Source organism: Ammospiza caudacuta, chromosome 28, assembly GCF_027887145.1.
Source record: "Ammospiza caudacuta isolate bAmmCau1 chromosome 28, bAmmCau1.pri, whole genome shotgun sequence".
NCBI classification, from domain to species: Eukaryota; Metazoa; Chordata; class Aves; order Passeriformes; family Passerellidae; genus Ammospiza; species Ammospiza caudacuta.
The window spans coordinates 5904885-5920783 of NC_080620.1; the positions used below are offsets into that span (position 1 = coordinate 5904885).

Sequence of the window (15899 nt, forward strand, 5' to 3'; positions counted from 1 at the left end):
CTGCAATCCCAAATTTCTATGGCACTGCAGAACTGAGGAACTCTTTCATGAGCACAGACATGGAGAGGGATTTGCTCTGCAATAAATACAAACACAGAGAGAGAAAAGGCTGCAAGGAGGAAATGCTGTCTCCAAAGGAAATTCCAGCTTGTTTATGCAGAGGACACTGAAGAGTTAAATGCACCTGTCTGCAGGGACAGGCTCACCTGCCAGGGCATGGGGAGACACACTGCAAGAGGACAAGAAAATACAGGTTCATTACAAGAGCTACAACATTTTTATTCCAGACACAGCTCCCTTGGGGATGGCCAGGCAGGCACTGGATCCATTGCTGCTTCCTGGACACCCAACCCCACTGCTGGATGGGATCTGGGGGCTTCTGGCTGAAGGTGGAAAACAGGAAAACCACCCCAAAACCAGAGGGGACTCCAAATGCAGCCCCGAAAACGAGAGGGCTTCCAACCCACCCCAAAAACGAGAGGGCTTCAAACCCACCCCAAAAGCAGAGAGAACTCCAAATGCAGCCCCAAAAACGAGAGGGCTTCAAATCCACCCAAAACCAGAGGGGACTCCAAATGCAGCCCCAAAAACGAGAGGGCTTCAAACCCACCCCAAAACCAGAGGGGACTCCAAATGCAGCCCCAAAAACGAGAGGGCTTCAAATCCACCCAAAACCAGAGGGGACTCCAAATGCAGCCCCAAAAACGAGAGGGCTTCAAACCCACCCCAAAACCAGAGGGGACTTCAAATGCAGCCCCACACCCACCCCAAAAACGAGGGGGCTTCCAAGCCACCCCAAAAGCAGAGCGCTCTGAGGCCAGGGGGAAGGTGGGTGGCAAGAAAAAGGAAAATATCAAGGAGGATTTGTGGCTCCCAATTAACTCAGCAGGCTGCAGATCCCAGGGGCAGGGGCGGCCTCCTGAGGGAATCCAGCTTGGGACACTCTGGGCACGTTTCCCAACGGGACAGCTCTCCTTTTTTTAACTTGGTGTTTTCCCTCTTTGCCTCTGCACTGAGCTAGGGCAGACCTGCTCATTAAGGAGAGCAATAATCATAAAGTCTCATCAGCAGGCTGCCACAAGGGCTGTAATGATGATTATCTGCAGTTTAATCATGACAAACTCCCACCAATCCCACTGTTAACAAGACGGGGCTGCTCAGGGAGGCTTTGTCAGAGGAGCAGGAGCCAACTCCCACGGCTTCCAAGGGCTCAGGGAGGAAAGGGTTTGGGAGGAAAAAAGCTCCTGTGCACCCCTGTGCAGCTCCCACTGCTTAGAACTGACCAAAGCAGGCAGAATCAATTAACAGTGGCAATAATGAAAGAATTAGCAAGTCACAGAACACGGTGCCCCTTTTTGAGTGTAATAACCCAGGAGTTTCCTTCCTGCAAGTAAAAATCCTCCCAGTTTTGATACAATTGCTGCATCTCCCTGCAAAGGAAGTTTCATTTTGTGTGAGTAGATTTTCTGCATCTGCTGCTTCCTCCAGAAGGGTGTTCCAGACCCTCCCTGACACTGAGAACCAGAAACCCTCAAAGCTATTTTAATTTAATTGCTCAGTGCTGCATTCTCGAGTCAGAACTGTCCATTCAAACACCTTTACCTTTATTTCAGCCTTGTCCTGTTCTCCTCGAGGCAGAGGTTCAAGGATCCCTTTCCCTTTTCCACAAGCACACCTGAAATCAGCAGAATTCTGCACTAACTCTTCTTTTTATCACCCTTTTTCCTGAAGGGATTTCTCTCCTCTAACTCCAACTAAAAGCAATAAAAGGTAAAAGTGGGAAAGCATAAAACAAGTTGCAACAACATTTCCCAAAGCCCTCCTCCAAAGATAATGCTGTGCTGACAAATTCAAATCGCAGGAAAAAGAAATAAAAATAATCAAGTCCAAACCTAGAAATAAGTCCTATTGTTTTATGACTTGCAACTAATTTGAGACAGAGTTAAATGAACAAATCCCAATGCTCATCCCTTATTAAAAGTAGCAAATCTAGAGTAGGTTGTTTACACAGGAAAGAAGGGGCTGAAGTAAAATTAATTTTGAATTTAAGTCTGCTCACATGGCTCAAGTCTGCACTGCCTGGCTTTTACAGTTACAGTAAATTAAAGACAGGGTAGGAAAAAGGAAGGTAAATATTGGTATTTCTAAAGTGCAGGCAAAGGAAAGCAAACCCTTAGACTTGTTTTTCAAACACATGGATTTGCTTTGAAGCACTGTTTTCAACAAAAAACATTATTGCAGAAGGAAGCTTCCTGTTCTGCCTCCTTATACTGGAAATAATAATATTAAATATTATATTAAATATTATACTAAATATTATATTAAATGATACTACATATGATATTAAATAGTATATAGAATATCATATTAAATATGATATTATGTGTGATGTTAAATTTGATGTTAAATGTGATATTAAATATTCCTCTAAGAGAAGTCCAGCAGTATCTGCAGCATCTGCACACATCTGCATTGCAAGGCAATTCAGAGACCTCACTTTGGCAAGAATCCCATTAAGACATCCATGCCCAAAATTCCCTGGGCAATCATCTCTTGCATGCAACACTGCTTGTTTTTGCAGTGTTTTATTGGAGTTATCAGATGATCCTGTTAAACTGGGAAAGCACAGAGGGGAAAACAACAACACCACAGCAACAAAACTGGCAAAGGAAACTGAATCATCCAAAATCCCCAACTCTGCTAAAGGTGACAGCAGTGCTGGTTTTCCCTGGAGGATTCACTTGTTGTGAGCCAAGAATTCAGGGGGGTTAGATGCTTTCAGATTCATGTTTTAAGAGTCATTCCTGTGGAACACGACACCTCGAATGAAGCCTTCTGTGCTGTCTCTGGCAGCAGAGGGAAGTTTGCTGATTTCAGGGTGCTGGAGATGTGGCCACCTCTGCAACAGCCCCAGAAACCTTGTGGAAATTACAAGAAAAACAAATTTCCATCACACAAATCACTTGGCTCGCTGCTGTCCCTCCTGGAGATGGCACTTTTCCCTGATTTGAGCCTTTCTGAAGCAATGCAGTTTTGGGGCTCAGAGGGTAAAATAATTAAAAGCCTTTCCAGGCCCAGCTGTATCAAATGTAGCTACTACCAGTATTTTGCTTTCTGCACTGCACAAAACGCCCAAGTGCCAGGAGAAAATGCTTCCCAAATTAAGACAGAAGTGTGTCACGATAGCACATCTCAACTCCCCCTCATCCCCACCAGGGATAAATAAAGCTCCCAGAACTGACTGAGGCACCCAAGCTCCTCCATGCCAGGCTGAGGGCCACACAAGTGATGGGAAGAGACTCCAGTGCCACACTGAGGGCTGGGATTTGTTCCTTAAATAAAACATTTCAGTCCTGGAACAAACTGCACACCCACCTGTCCAACACAGGTCATGTTTCCCAGATGGAAAGAGCTGCATCAGTCTGGTACCTGCAAACCAGGGATCCTCAAATCCTAGGAAAATCAGGGAATCACTGAACTCCCTGAGCTGGAAGGGATTCCCAACAAGGAATATCAAAGTGCAGCTCCTGGCCCTGCACAGACACCCCAACAATCCCACCCTGTGCCTGGATGGGGATTCCTGAAAACAACCACAGAGCAGCAGGAGACACACAAAGGAAGAAAATTAAAAAGAGCTTCATAAACAACTTGGAAAAAACTTTTCAGAGACAACAGCTCAGGCATAATTTTCAAACCACAACCTTTAAGTTAGGCCGAAAAGTAAGGATTCATTTAAATCCCACTGATGCTGGAATGCCCAAGGATTCCAGCACTGGCTGGCTCCAAGTCTGCCTCAGAGAAAGGGAGAGGGATACTCTTGAATTACACCAGGTGGATTGCACTGAACACTGAGGCACCTCAGCTCAAGCACCATTCCAAGAATAGTTTTGTAAAAAAGCTGAATGGGTCCAGTCAGCTACAACTCAGCTAAAAATAAATCTCTTAAACGCCTTCCAATATACCTGCATTGCTGTGTTCTTGGGCAACCTCAGGGTTTCCAATAATTATTATTGTTTTTAAGCTGTTTTCTTTCACCCATCAGGTTAAAAAGCCACACAGGCACAAAGAGAAGCTGGCTAAGTACAGCTCCAAAATTGCCAGCAAATGTACACTTAAGAGAGAGCTGGTGGACAAATCTGCCAGTTTGGCATCTGCAGCATTGTGTGTAACAAAAAAAGGTAATTCACCTTTTCAGCCCCAATCAAGGTAACATGGCTGTTCCAGCCAAGATGTTATTGGGAGCAGTTTTACTGTGTCAGGCTGCTCACACAGCAAGCTGAGACACTTAATACGTGAAAATTAAAGCGAGAGATTAAACACAGCAACACTGGGTTACAACTTATAAAACAGGAACAGTGAAATATCAGAAGCTGACGGTTGTTTCTGACCTAGTTTTCACTGGAGAACAGTCAAAGAGCTGAAAAGACTGAGGCGAGGCTGAAGGTGCTGAAATTCCAGTAGTGCTGGGGAACAGGATTAGAGGAAAAGCCTTCAGACATTCAAAGGGCTGAGGGAGCGTCACAGGGAGGTACAAGCTTGGCTTCAGTGACATCCCGGGGAGCAGCAGGGACAGCAGGGCTCCAGCCAGCTGGGGATGAAGTCAGAGTGGCCCAGCACCTCCTCAAAGGGGCAGCAGGAGGCCAGGATGAGGAGGAGAGAAAACCTCAAACACGGGAGAGAATCATTTTAAAAACATCGTGCCTGGATTTCAGGAGGTATTTTCGTTGCTTTTCTTCTGAGAACACAAATGCGCTGTCACACACCTGGGCTCATTTGAATAACAAGAGGAAAAATTAAACCCCTTTATGCAAGAGAACTGCGAGTACCAGGAGAGATGCGGGGAGGGAGGGCTGCTGAGAGGAAAGCCAGGTGATCCCATCCCTGTAAGCTGTTCACATGTCTCCCTCTGTTCTGCAGCTCCAAATTTACTTCCACCAGGCAGCTCCACGCTGCTTTTAAGCCTCATTAAGGAGCACTATGTTGCTGGGCTGACATGTCAGATTTTTAAATGACCTTTGGACCGACAACAGCGTTACCAAGCTGCTAAGAACAGGGGGACAGAAAAAAAAAAAACAAACCAAACAAGTGGTTTTCCACGATTAGGAGAGGTACGCCGTGGCTGTTTGCGTTTATCCGAGCTCCAAAAAAACTCCCACCTGTCAGGAAAGCGAGCCATAAAAAAAAAGAGCAATTCTCTCTGAAGGGCAACTGTGACGGCATCAGCACTGCTGGCCATTCTTAACGTGGGACTTATCACAAGGTAAACAGGAGTGACTATCAGTTAATGAACAACACAACCCCGAGGCTGAATTTTAAAGAGCGTGTTCTCCACCGCAATCTTTTAATGAAAATACAGCAGTTCAAACCCACCGAACTTGCTTACGAAAGTCTCATTTATTTTAGGACATATTAAGACACCAGGGCTGATTCACTTGCCTATGTGCTCATAAGGTGGCTTAAATGAGCTGCTGAAACATCAGAACGATTCTTATCTTCCACAGGGCTTTACTCCTTTTCTTGCAAGACGAAAATATAGAAAGACAATTGAGAGATCAGATTGACGAACCCGTCCAACCATCCCGGAGCAGATCTCGCCTCACACTGCTGAGCCCAGGAAAACAAGCCTGGGCCAGTTCTGTGCTCCCTGTGCCCAGCTATATCCTATTGACACTCGGAGGGAACAGTAATTACTAGTCTGAGAAAGTTCTGCTGGAGATGATCTTCAGATGTTCCTCACAGTGCTGCTGGTGGAGGCTGAGATACAGCAGGGTCAGAGGCTGGATCCTGAAGGAATCCCAGAGAAACCCCACCAGCAGCACCCCACGAGCCAGAGCAACCCCAAAAGTCAAATCAAGATGCTCAGACACAGATTCTTTTGGCCTCCAGGCAAACAGAGGCGCTCCAACACCAGCCAGGACAGAGGGAACACAACCTGACAGACATTGGGAATTCAGCAGGGGTGTCACCCAAATTCCTGCCATCTCCACAGGGGACAAAGCAACAAAGCACTCAAATATTCCAGGTTTTTTTCCTATCACTGAGGGAAGCTGCCCAAGAAAAATCCAGCTGAGCACACTGAGCAAGAGAACCTCTCTAGATTTCCTGCCACGATAGAACCTTGTGTTACATACCCTCTGCTAACAGCCTCCTCCAGCTTCCAGGGATGCTTTCTCCAGGAGAAGAGCGAAGGCAGTTGCCTGAAGAAGTTAAATTAGGTGCTGCCTTAGCTTCAGCAAGAAGCACAGAACCTGCACTGTTTCAGCTACCTCTGTATTTGCACTGCCAGGCTGGTCAGCAACAAACCTGCTCCAAAAATAAAGCCACAAACAGTAAAAGAAAGAACACACTCTTCTCAACTGGCAAAAATCTGCCTAAAAAATAAGTCAGATGTTTCTTTGCTCTCCGCAAGGACACCTGAGAAAGTTCAGGTTACAACGAATTCCAAAAATAAACATGAAAAATTTTCAGATAAGAAGAGGAAAAACATACCAGGGCTGCTGACCAAACAGGGAGCGACCACAGTGCCACGAAAAGCCTCCCCAGGCCTGAGCCCAACAGTCCTCAGAGAATTCAGACATTCAGACAGAATCTCTCTTGCCTGACAGAGGCAGCTCAGCCAATTCACACATGCAAAAGAAGTGGTGTGGCCACTGAGCCGGCACTTAATTGTCTGACCAGAATTTTTGGTCTAAATTTAACAATCCAGGCAAGTCATAGTTAGCTGGAACGTTTTGCTCTCTTAGCCCATCTGAGTTAGGGTAAATGTGTTTCTTCCTGCTGTCAGCGTCAGTAAATTTAGTCTTAATGACAAGTAAAAGGTCTTTAGATGCAGTTAAATGGCTTTAATTGTATGAGAGAGCTCAAACTTGCAGCCCGATGCAGGCAGCACCCACATTAGGTACAGCTCCAAATGCTTGCAGGAAGGTTGTGGAAACATGCCTGGAACTATAACATCAAACCTTCCAGGTAATAAATCTGTTTCTTCTCCCCCTTCACGTTAAGAAACCCCCAAGTGCTCTAGATTTTAATGCAGTAAGAACAAAGTTCGTAATTCACGAGCAGAAAAATGTTTGCTGTTGGTTTTAATCACCACCACGTTCCACGTCAACCCCGGTGCCCGTTCCAAACACATCCAAGATATCCCATTCACGTCCCTAAAGGTTAAATATGTTTTACTTTATCCATTACTGCCTCCCTCTTCCCATTTCCACATTTGCAAAGATTAAACACGAAGCCGCTTCCTGAGCAGAGCTGGGCGTTTGGGACTCTCCACCAGCTCCAGGACTCCAGGCTGGGAGAACTGGTTTGTGACAATGCTCCTGTGGAAAACCACCCTTTATTTCTGGAATAAAACCAGGGATTGGCAGCTGTGACATGTGCAGGAACACGGGAGCTTTCAGACGCTTAGCCACCTCAGGGGCATTAGGGAATGAAGCCCTGAACGAGGCAGGGAGCGTTTGGGATTTGCAGCAGGACAAGCAGCAGCAGCAGCTTCCCACAAAACACTCAGATAACCAAAGGTTCTTTTGAGGGGTGATTAAATGAGAGAAGGAAGCAGAGCTGGTGGCCAGGACCACCAGGCTGCCATCAAAACACAGCTGCCCTGCAAGGACACGGGGTGGCAACAGGAGCAAGGTCACAGCCACGGGTGTCGCTGAAAGCACTTTTCAAAAGAAATTGGTCGCAGAGCTCCTACGCACTTCTTAAGGGACTATTTATGGGAGCAGAAGTTGTTCTTAATTCTGCGAGAAGCAGAAGCAGAGGTCACCATTGGGGCTCCGGCAGCTCTGAGGGCTCAACATCCCTGGCAGGGGGAACAGGTGCTGCCAGGCTTTTCAAAAATCTATTTTAACGCCACAGGAACTCTGCTTTCGGAGCAAAGTCCTGCTCAGCACTGCCTGCAGTCAGCAGGATCTGAAGGAAATGCAGACACCCCGTGACAAGAGGCTCCGACCTTCCCAGCTCCGTCACTTTACAGCAGTTTCGCTCTGAATCACGAATTTCCGCCTCCGTTGGAGCCCCACAAAGTCAGGCAGTTAAATTAATGAGCTGCTGTCACCCAAGCAGGGCGGCCACACCGTCCCTGGGCAAGTGGCAGACGCACAGGGAGCGCTTCAAAGGCTCTGCAAGCCTCCCTGGGAGCGAGGGCTGCTCCCTAACCCAGCACTCGGCGCAAGGTGAGCCCAGCCAGGGCCGCCTCGCCGGCCTTATACGGCGTCCAAGGCTCCATTTCCGCTTGCCCAAGCCCAGGCGGGGTGGAAAATTCGCTTCCTCGCTACTCCGCCCATGCCGGGCTCCAAAAAGCATCCACTGAACGCCGCATGGGGAAGGAATGGAAGAATTGACACTCAGATCCCTGGAGGAGGTGAAGCCTCGGCTCTGGCATAACCCTGGGGCACCTCAAACACCGGGGAGCAGAGGGAACCTGGAACCACTGCTTTTATTCTCTGCATCCCCTGTGAAAAACTCTCATTTTTCTTGCCACTCAGCTGCACTTAAGCCTTTCACGTTTGATGGCAGCAAGCTTTACAGGTTAACAAGGAGTTGGGAATATTATTTCCTTTCACCGATTTAGCCATAATACACTTTATTATATACCGGGAGCACAGAAAACAGCCCTGGCTCAGGGTTCCACACAGTTTTTGCACAAGTCAGTATTACTGTGAGCAATTCTGAAGCCAGCTCTACCTCCTGGTCACAGTGAGGTCTGTGTTATCCAGGTCTGGTGCCATTATCAACTTCTCTGAGCATCACAAACAGACCAACCCTCCTATTCACTAAGCTAACACAGCCACATCCATCATCCTCAACATCCACCAGTGCTGGCAAAAAACGAAGCCCAGTGTACGCAGGCAAGTAAAAAGCTGCTTAATTTTCAATAAATGCTCTCCTTCTGTGGATTATAAAGTTGTTTTTTACTTTTTTCACATCAAGCTCATCCCTTTTTTCACAGCAGATTCCTCTCAGTGCAAGAAGCAGAGATTTATCTGCAGCCATCAGTGGTTTGTCCTTGCTCTCACCTGTCGCTCACCAAATGGCAGAGCCCAGCTCATCCACACACAGATTTTCTCAAAAGACACAAAAAATTGGTGGCAAAGGAGCTTATAAAACCAAGTTTTACCCATTCCCTTGTTGCCTTCTTTTCTGGGGACTGGGGAAGGCAGAAACACAGCCCGTTTGAGTTTCTCATAGAAACCAGGAGCCAAAACCAACTGAAATCAGCGCCGGAGCTGGAAAGGTACAACAAAACTCACACAAACATAAAGTCTAGACACTGAAATGTGGAAATATGATTCAAATAACCACAACTGGCACATAACACACTGATTGCAGCCCATCGCAGAATGGGCCTCAGTGGGGAGGAATATAGAAGGAAGATTAAATTAGTTCTTCCACCTCAGTTGTAGAAAATATGGATCCTGTGGGCACAGTGATATGGATTGAGCCGGAGTTTCTTCCGTCCTGCTGGGATTTTTGTTAGGATTTTAAGTAACACACATCTGCTCTTGCTAAGTAACAACAATCAGCTTAAACTTCATATCGAATCATAGACTCAAGAGTGGTTTGGGTTAGAGAAAAAATCACTAAATTCAGTTTATTCCAGGAGCAGGGACACCTTCCACTATCCCAGGTTGCTCCAAGCTGGCCTGGGACACCTGCAGGGCTGGGGCAGCCCCAGCTCCTCCAGACCTGCTCCTGCCTCCCCATCACTGATCCCACATGAACCTGCCCCGGCTGCCACATGGCTGCTCTTATCAAAGCATGGCTGAACTCATACATGCTCAAAACACAGAGCCAAGTAGCCAAGAGGATGTTTGTGCTGATGAAATCTAAATACTACAGAGACTGAGGCAATTGGTTGCTCTCAGGAAGTTTTGTGGTACCTGCTGAGCTGCATCACGTGTGGACACCAACCTCAAGGACAAAGTCTGCGTCTGCCATTAAACCCAACAGCACAGGATGGAGCCCAAAAGGAGAAACAGCTCAGCTTTCCACAAAAATCTGCACTGAAGTGATCTCTCCTGCATAAAAGGGAGAGCAGAGGGTTAACCCTGGACCAGAGCAGGGAAGACTCCGGGTGGGTGGAGGGGGACAGCTCAGTTAAGCCCTGCTCACCAGTGCTGACCTGTTTTTGAGTTTAACAAATGCTGGTTTCTTTAAATTAGAAAAAGGCACTAGTCCAATGTAAAGAAAGGAGAGACCAAGTGCACGGAGCTGTGTTTTCTCTAGACTGTAATGCAGAAAGGATTGGATTTTGGGAAGTCTGCTCTCCCAGTGCAGCACGGATACACACAGCACTCAGCAAACTGAGAGGTTTAGCATGCTCTTTAATATATAAATGCTTGGAAAAAAACCCCAAACCCACCAAAATCCCCAGTCAGAAGGCAGTGCCAGATTACCAGCGTGTGCAGAAGTTGCCTTATGTACATGGGATGTTCCTAAGCAACACATGAGCTACTCCAGAAAACTCTTATCAGCAAATCCAACCTCCTTTCCTGGATAATTCATCTAGGTCAAGCTAAGGCACGTTGAACACCAAAGCCCAGTTTTGGTGATGCCTCCTCTGTATCCACCCTGGATGAAATATTAGCACAGTTCAGGTTTTATCAGCATGTCTTTTCATGAGCATTGAGTTCACTGCAGATAATGGCTCCTCCAGAAACAGCATTAACCTTAATTATTCAGAGGTAACTCTATCCCAGCCTTCCTGATGTTGTGATGCTGGGTGAGCTTTCCCCTCCCTCCCAACTTCTCCTTTCCCAAAAACCCAAACAAATCCGGGATATTACAGCAAATGAGGGTGCCCAGCACAGGATCCCAGACACAGGGCATCCCTTCAAAGTCTACCTAACCCCGTGCAGCCACTCCATCCATTCAAACGCGTTCTCCTGTGCATTAGCAGCAAAAGCACCAAGTCAGCCAAAATGTATTCTTCTCCCATGGATTAGCTGGCACAAATTAGTACGGGAGTGACGCATGCAGTCTGTCCCTTCCCATTTTTCAACATGCACAAACACCAGGGATTTGGAGACGCTTCACGAGTTTCTGCTCACAAGTTACAGGCGGAGTTTAAATGGTCTGAAACGTGCAAATCGTTCGGGAGATAACACGGCCATTTACCCAGGAGACCTCAAACGCTCCCTCCACAAAGGCTCCCCTCCCTCCCTGGGCAGATAAAGGCGCTGCTGCTGCCCCAGCAGAGCCAGCACCAGCAAGGGAACTGTTTCAACAGCCGCCAGCATGTGCCAAGCGGCACCAGGACAAACCCAACCGAGCAGGACAGAGCGCTTCACAGGGCTCAGAAAAGCCCCGATGCTGGAGGATCACTCGGAGCTGACCAGCAGCAGCCACTCCAGGGTCCTTGGGAGACACACTGTTCTGAAGAGACCTCTATGCTTCAGATGGAAGTTAAAAAGATATTATAAAGCTTTTCTTTCTGCTGTTTGAGTAAGAAATTAGAATATGCTGAAAAAGAGAAAGGGTTTAATTTTGTAAGGAACACCATCACGACATCCATCTGCCAACTGATGAAATACCCCCTTGAATTAAAAAAAGAACAACCTAGCCCCATACAAATAACATAAAGGGTTAATCTTCTAGCTTGCTTCCCCCTGCATTGCCAGAGAGCAAAAATTATTAATTCAAATTCAACCTCTCCAATTAATGGTAGGGTATGCTTTGCTGATAAAAAGCAGATCACATTTGACTAAATAAAAAAAAAAAAAAAAAAAAAAAAGCAAGCCCCATCAGTCACAAGGATTCTGTCACAAACTTTCTATTTTCCTTTGGCACATCACCAATTAGACCTAGTTCTTTAGTCTGCTACCACCAGTATCAAAAAAAAAAGCATAATGGGTTTATAATTTGCCACCAAATCCCATAGCAACTGTACGTCACTTCAGATGTAAATTACAGACAATTCCTTCCAATGCCGTTTGAAAACTACAGAGATGAATCTATAATTTGAGCAGATCCAAATGCTATACGGCTGAGAGAAAATAATGGAAAGGAAACTGCCACGGGCCAAAACACTGCTCGTGCACAATGTTCAGCGTCTCTTTGTCCCCCTGCTTGCCATGGGAGGTGCCACATTCAGGTCAGCGTGAAGAAGAACACCGAGCAGGGGCTGAGCAGCGCAGGGTGTTCTGCAGATCCTGTCCCATTTCTGCTGATGAGCCGTACGTGTGCCATGAGCTTCCTCTCCAGGCTCCTGTGATTCACTCAGTCATGTCACCGACTCATGCTCCCGATGTCGTAAGAGCCTCAATTTTGACGGACTACAGCATCAGTGAATTAATAGGACAGGAAAAAACAGGTTACGGGCAAGGAGGAATGATGCAGAAAGCTCTGAGATAATTCAATGAATTTTGATAGGAAAGGCGGATTGTTCCTCTCCTCCTGACACCTGCGAGCAGCTTTCAATTCTCAAGTCAGCATGAATACGCATTACCCTAAAGACCCTGTAATGACAGCACAGCCTTCATTTTGTGTTTCGTGCTTTGAACACAGCAAGATGAAGGAATCTCCACAACCTGCTCCAAAAGCCAGGGCTGGAAAGTTATTTCAATAAATAGCAGCTCCCAGGGGTCGGGTTAACCCTCATTTCCAAGGGATTGCTTCTCTCACGGTTGGTTTTAGGGCAGCATGGGGAAGAGGATTTGGGGAGCCACATCTATGAGACCACAGTCCCAAAATTCAGCTGGGGGAGCACAGGGACAACGTGCTTTGGTTATCTCAGCTTAGTCCCCACTAAATATTTGTGCATCTGCCAAAGTTCACCAGTGAATCAACCGGTGGCTGCAGTTCAAAACGCTCTGGGGTAGCAGGGGCAGAGAGGGACAGTGGGAGCAGGACGTGCTGCTCAGCTCCAGCACCAAAGGATGCTGCAACCTTCTTTAAAGGGTTCTTAAAACCCTCCTAAAACCACCAGGAAGGCAGGACCAGGAGCAGAGCCCAGCCATTGTTAGGTCAACACAAAATGACAGGGAAAGGTGTACAATCACATCACGTTGCCTGCAACCAAAGAACCACCCCTCAGCCACAGAGAGAGGTTTACAGAAATACGTGGAAGTTGGGAAATTCCCAGGTAAGGGTTCCAGGAACAGCCCTAACACCATTTGTGTGCCATCAGCACCTTCAGTGCAAGGGAGGCAGAGCCACTGCCAAGGGACACTCAGGTCTGCCATGTGGCATCTGAATCAGGCAGGAAGATGGGGCTTACCCAGGATGCTGCTAAAAAAACAGATGTGGAAAATACAGGATGGATGGTAACTAAGGGAATTAGGTGAGGATGGTAAAATATCTCCTCACCAAGGACAGGAATGAAAGAGGAAAGCAAGGCACAGGCACGACGAGTTCCCTTGTACCTTGACAGGGGCAGGAACAAAGTTGGGGCCACACAAGAAGTGATGGGAGAAGTCATGGAATCATCTAATCCCAGAAAGGTTTGGGTCAGAAGGACCTTGAAGACCACCCAGCTCCATCCCCTTGCCATGGCAGGAACACTTTCCACCAGATGAGATTGCTCCAAGCCCCATCCAAGCTGGCCTTGGCCATGCCCTGCCTTTTTGGGGGGAGTGGCAATGCCTAACCAAGCACACACCCCAAAAGGAAGGCAGCAAACTGCAGGCTGCTCTGGAATTACGCTCCCTGCAGAAGCCAGAGCTGTTTTAGGTGAGCACACCAGACTGGCTCCGTTTCAGCAGTGGACAAACCAACTCGGGACACGCTTCCCACTGCTCGGCCCTCTGCGCTCAGCAGCCAGAGCTCTCAGTTTCACAACTGTGGGGAAACAGTTTCAGGGGCAGCAAGTTTCACAAGGAGCAGCTGGGTGACATCTCACTGTGTCCCCTGTGAAGCCAGTGCTAATTCTCTTTTTAAGGCTCCTATTTCTTTCAGGTGAGCTACCAAAGAAACCCTTCCCAGGACCAGAAGCCAGCAGCCCTGTGAGCTGGAGCTCCTCATCCTCTGCCCCTGACACAGGAGCAGCTTGCTGGAACAGGAGAGTTGGGGATCAGTATCTCAGAATCACAGAATGGTTTGGGCTGGGAGGGACCTTAAAGCTCAACCTGTTTTAAACCCTTCCATGAGCAGGGACACCTTCCACTAGACCAGGCTGCTCCAAACCCTCTCCAGAATTTGGATCCCTGACCATTTTCTTCCCTAGGACGCAGACAACTCAGCAGAAGCGCAAGAGCACAGCTCAGCAGAGGCCCAACAAGACAAATATCTGTTTCTCCACAGCCCTGCTGCCTGATCCACACATGGTGCAGCTCCACACCAAGCCTGCAACTGCTCTGGCATCAGGGACACTCCAAACACAAGGCAGCTCGCCCGGCTGGGTGATCATTTTTGGATTATGTAATCCCAATACATTATTATTAGCCCAAGAACAAACTCAAGCAAGGCACTGAAGACATTTCCCTGCCCGCGCTGGCAGAGGGACAGAGCCCCGTCGCAGGAACGGCACGGACGTGCTCCCCCGGTGCCCCAAACAGGTCAGACTGCACACGCTGGGCTCCAGGTAACACAAAGAGCAGGATTGGATTCCAGGCCATTATCCACATTACACAACGCTGCCGTCGGTTCCACCGCGTTTCAAACCGAGCCCGGCGCGAGGAGCCTGAGCGAATTTTTTCCATGGAGCCGCCGCAGCCCCAAATGAAAGCGGAGCTGGAGTGGACAAACAGAAGCTGCAAAGGTGTGCTGGGGGTGGCTCCTGGCAGGGCAGGGCCCGCAGCTTCCGAGGAAGCCCAGACCTTCCCCAAGCCGGGGAAACTGTTTATAGAACCCATGCAGAACGAGCATATGTGTTTAATAGCCCACTAATTGTTGCGTTATTCACTACACAAACAAGCAGCTCTTCTGCCCTTATCCCTTCCTGCCCAGTTAATCACCAGGAGCCTCTGACTATTTCTCTTTTGGGTGGCGGTGAAGGAAGCAAAGTTCATTAGTGGCCGTTGGCCACCAAACAATCCTGAGCCCAGACTTCATTTAGAAAATAAACACCACTATTCATGTGTGACATGGACTCGGAATAGCTTCCCAAAATATTTAACGCAGCTGCCTGTAGTCTTCCTACTCTCCCTCACCCAAAATAAAAGGCTTTCCCAATATATAGGAAAGAATTATTTGGATTATTTGTTTCGTTTTTCAGAGAGAAAAAAAGCTAATAATTCAGTCTACCCAAGTCACTTATTCCTCCTGACTTCTCATAATGCTGATAAACACTCATTAAAATATAAGTTGATAAACCCTGGTACAGTCATTACCTTCGTCCTCATACAGAGATTGCCCAATTCAGTGATGTGATGTAACCAACACCCTAAATTAAAAATAGTGTTGTGACAACATATGGTTTATCCTACAGAAGCTGGCAGGCAGGACGCTCCTAATGACAAACGGGTTTAGGCTCCCAGCTTCCCCCAGCAAGGTGAGGAGACAGAAATGCTCCTCGCAGGATCGGAGGCGGAAAGAAAAAATACAATAAAAATAAAATTACAGTAAAAAATGACAGTTTTGAACCCCTCTCCGGTCCATCCCAACACCAGCTGCCGAGCTTTTGCCATTATTCTCTATTTACATGACTAATAAGCTCTCTGGACGCATTTCAAGGAAACGGCACGGAAAAGACAATCTGGAAATTTCAAAATACAGTCTGAACGTGCCTCCCCCCGCTGCCGGGAGGGGAGCACCGACCGGCGGGGGACGAACAACCGGGAGCACCGGGGAGGGGGCAGAGATGGGGGGACCCCCCAGCCCGGGATGGCAGCACCGGGGACGGACCCGCCGCCCCCCCCCCCCTCCCCCGGCTTTGCAAACCCACGTCACGTTCACCGGGGAAACGGGGGGGGCACCGACGTCCCTGGGCCCCCCTCCCCAGACACTCACGGGGACTG

At 47.8% G+C, this 15899-nt stretch overlaps 1 protein-coding gene across 3 annotated transcripts in view; it reads right to left on the minus strand.

The window, feature by feature from the left end:
- Positions 1-15899, minus strand: part of ELL (elongation factor for RNA polymerase II) — a 52402-nt gene that overhangs the window by 35733 nt on the left and 770 nt on the right. The window lies entirely within an intron of this gene.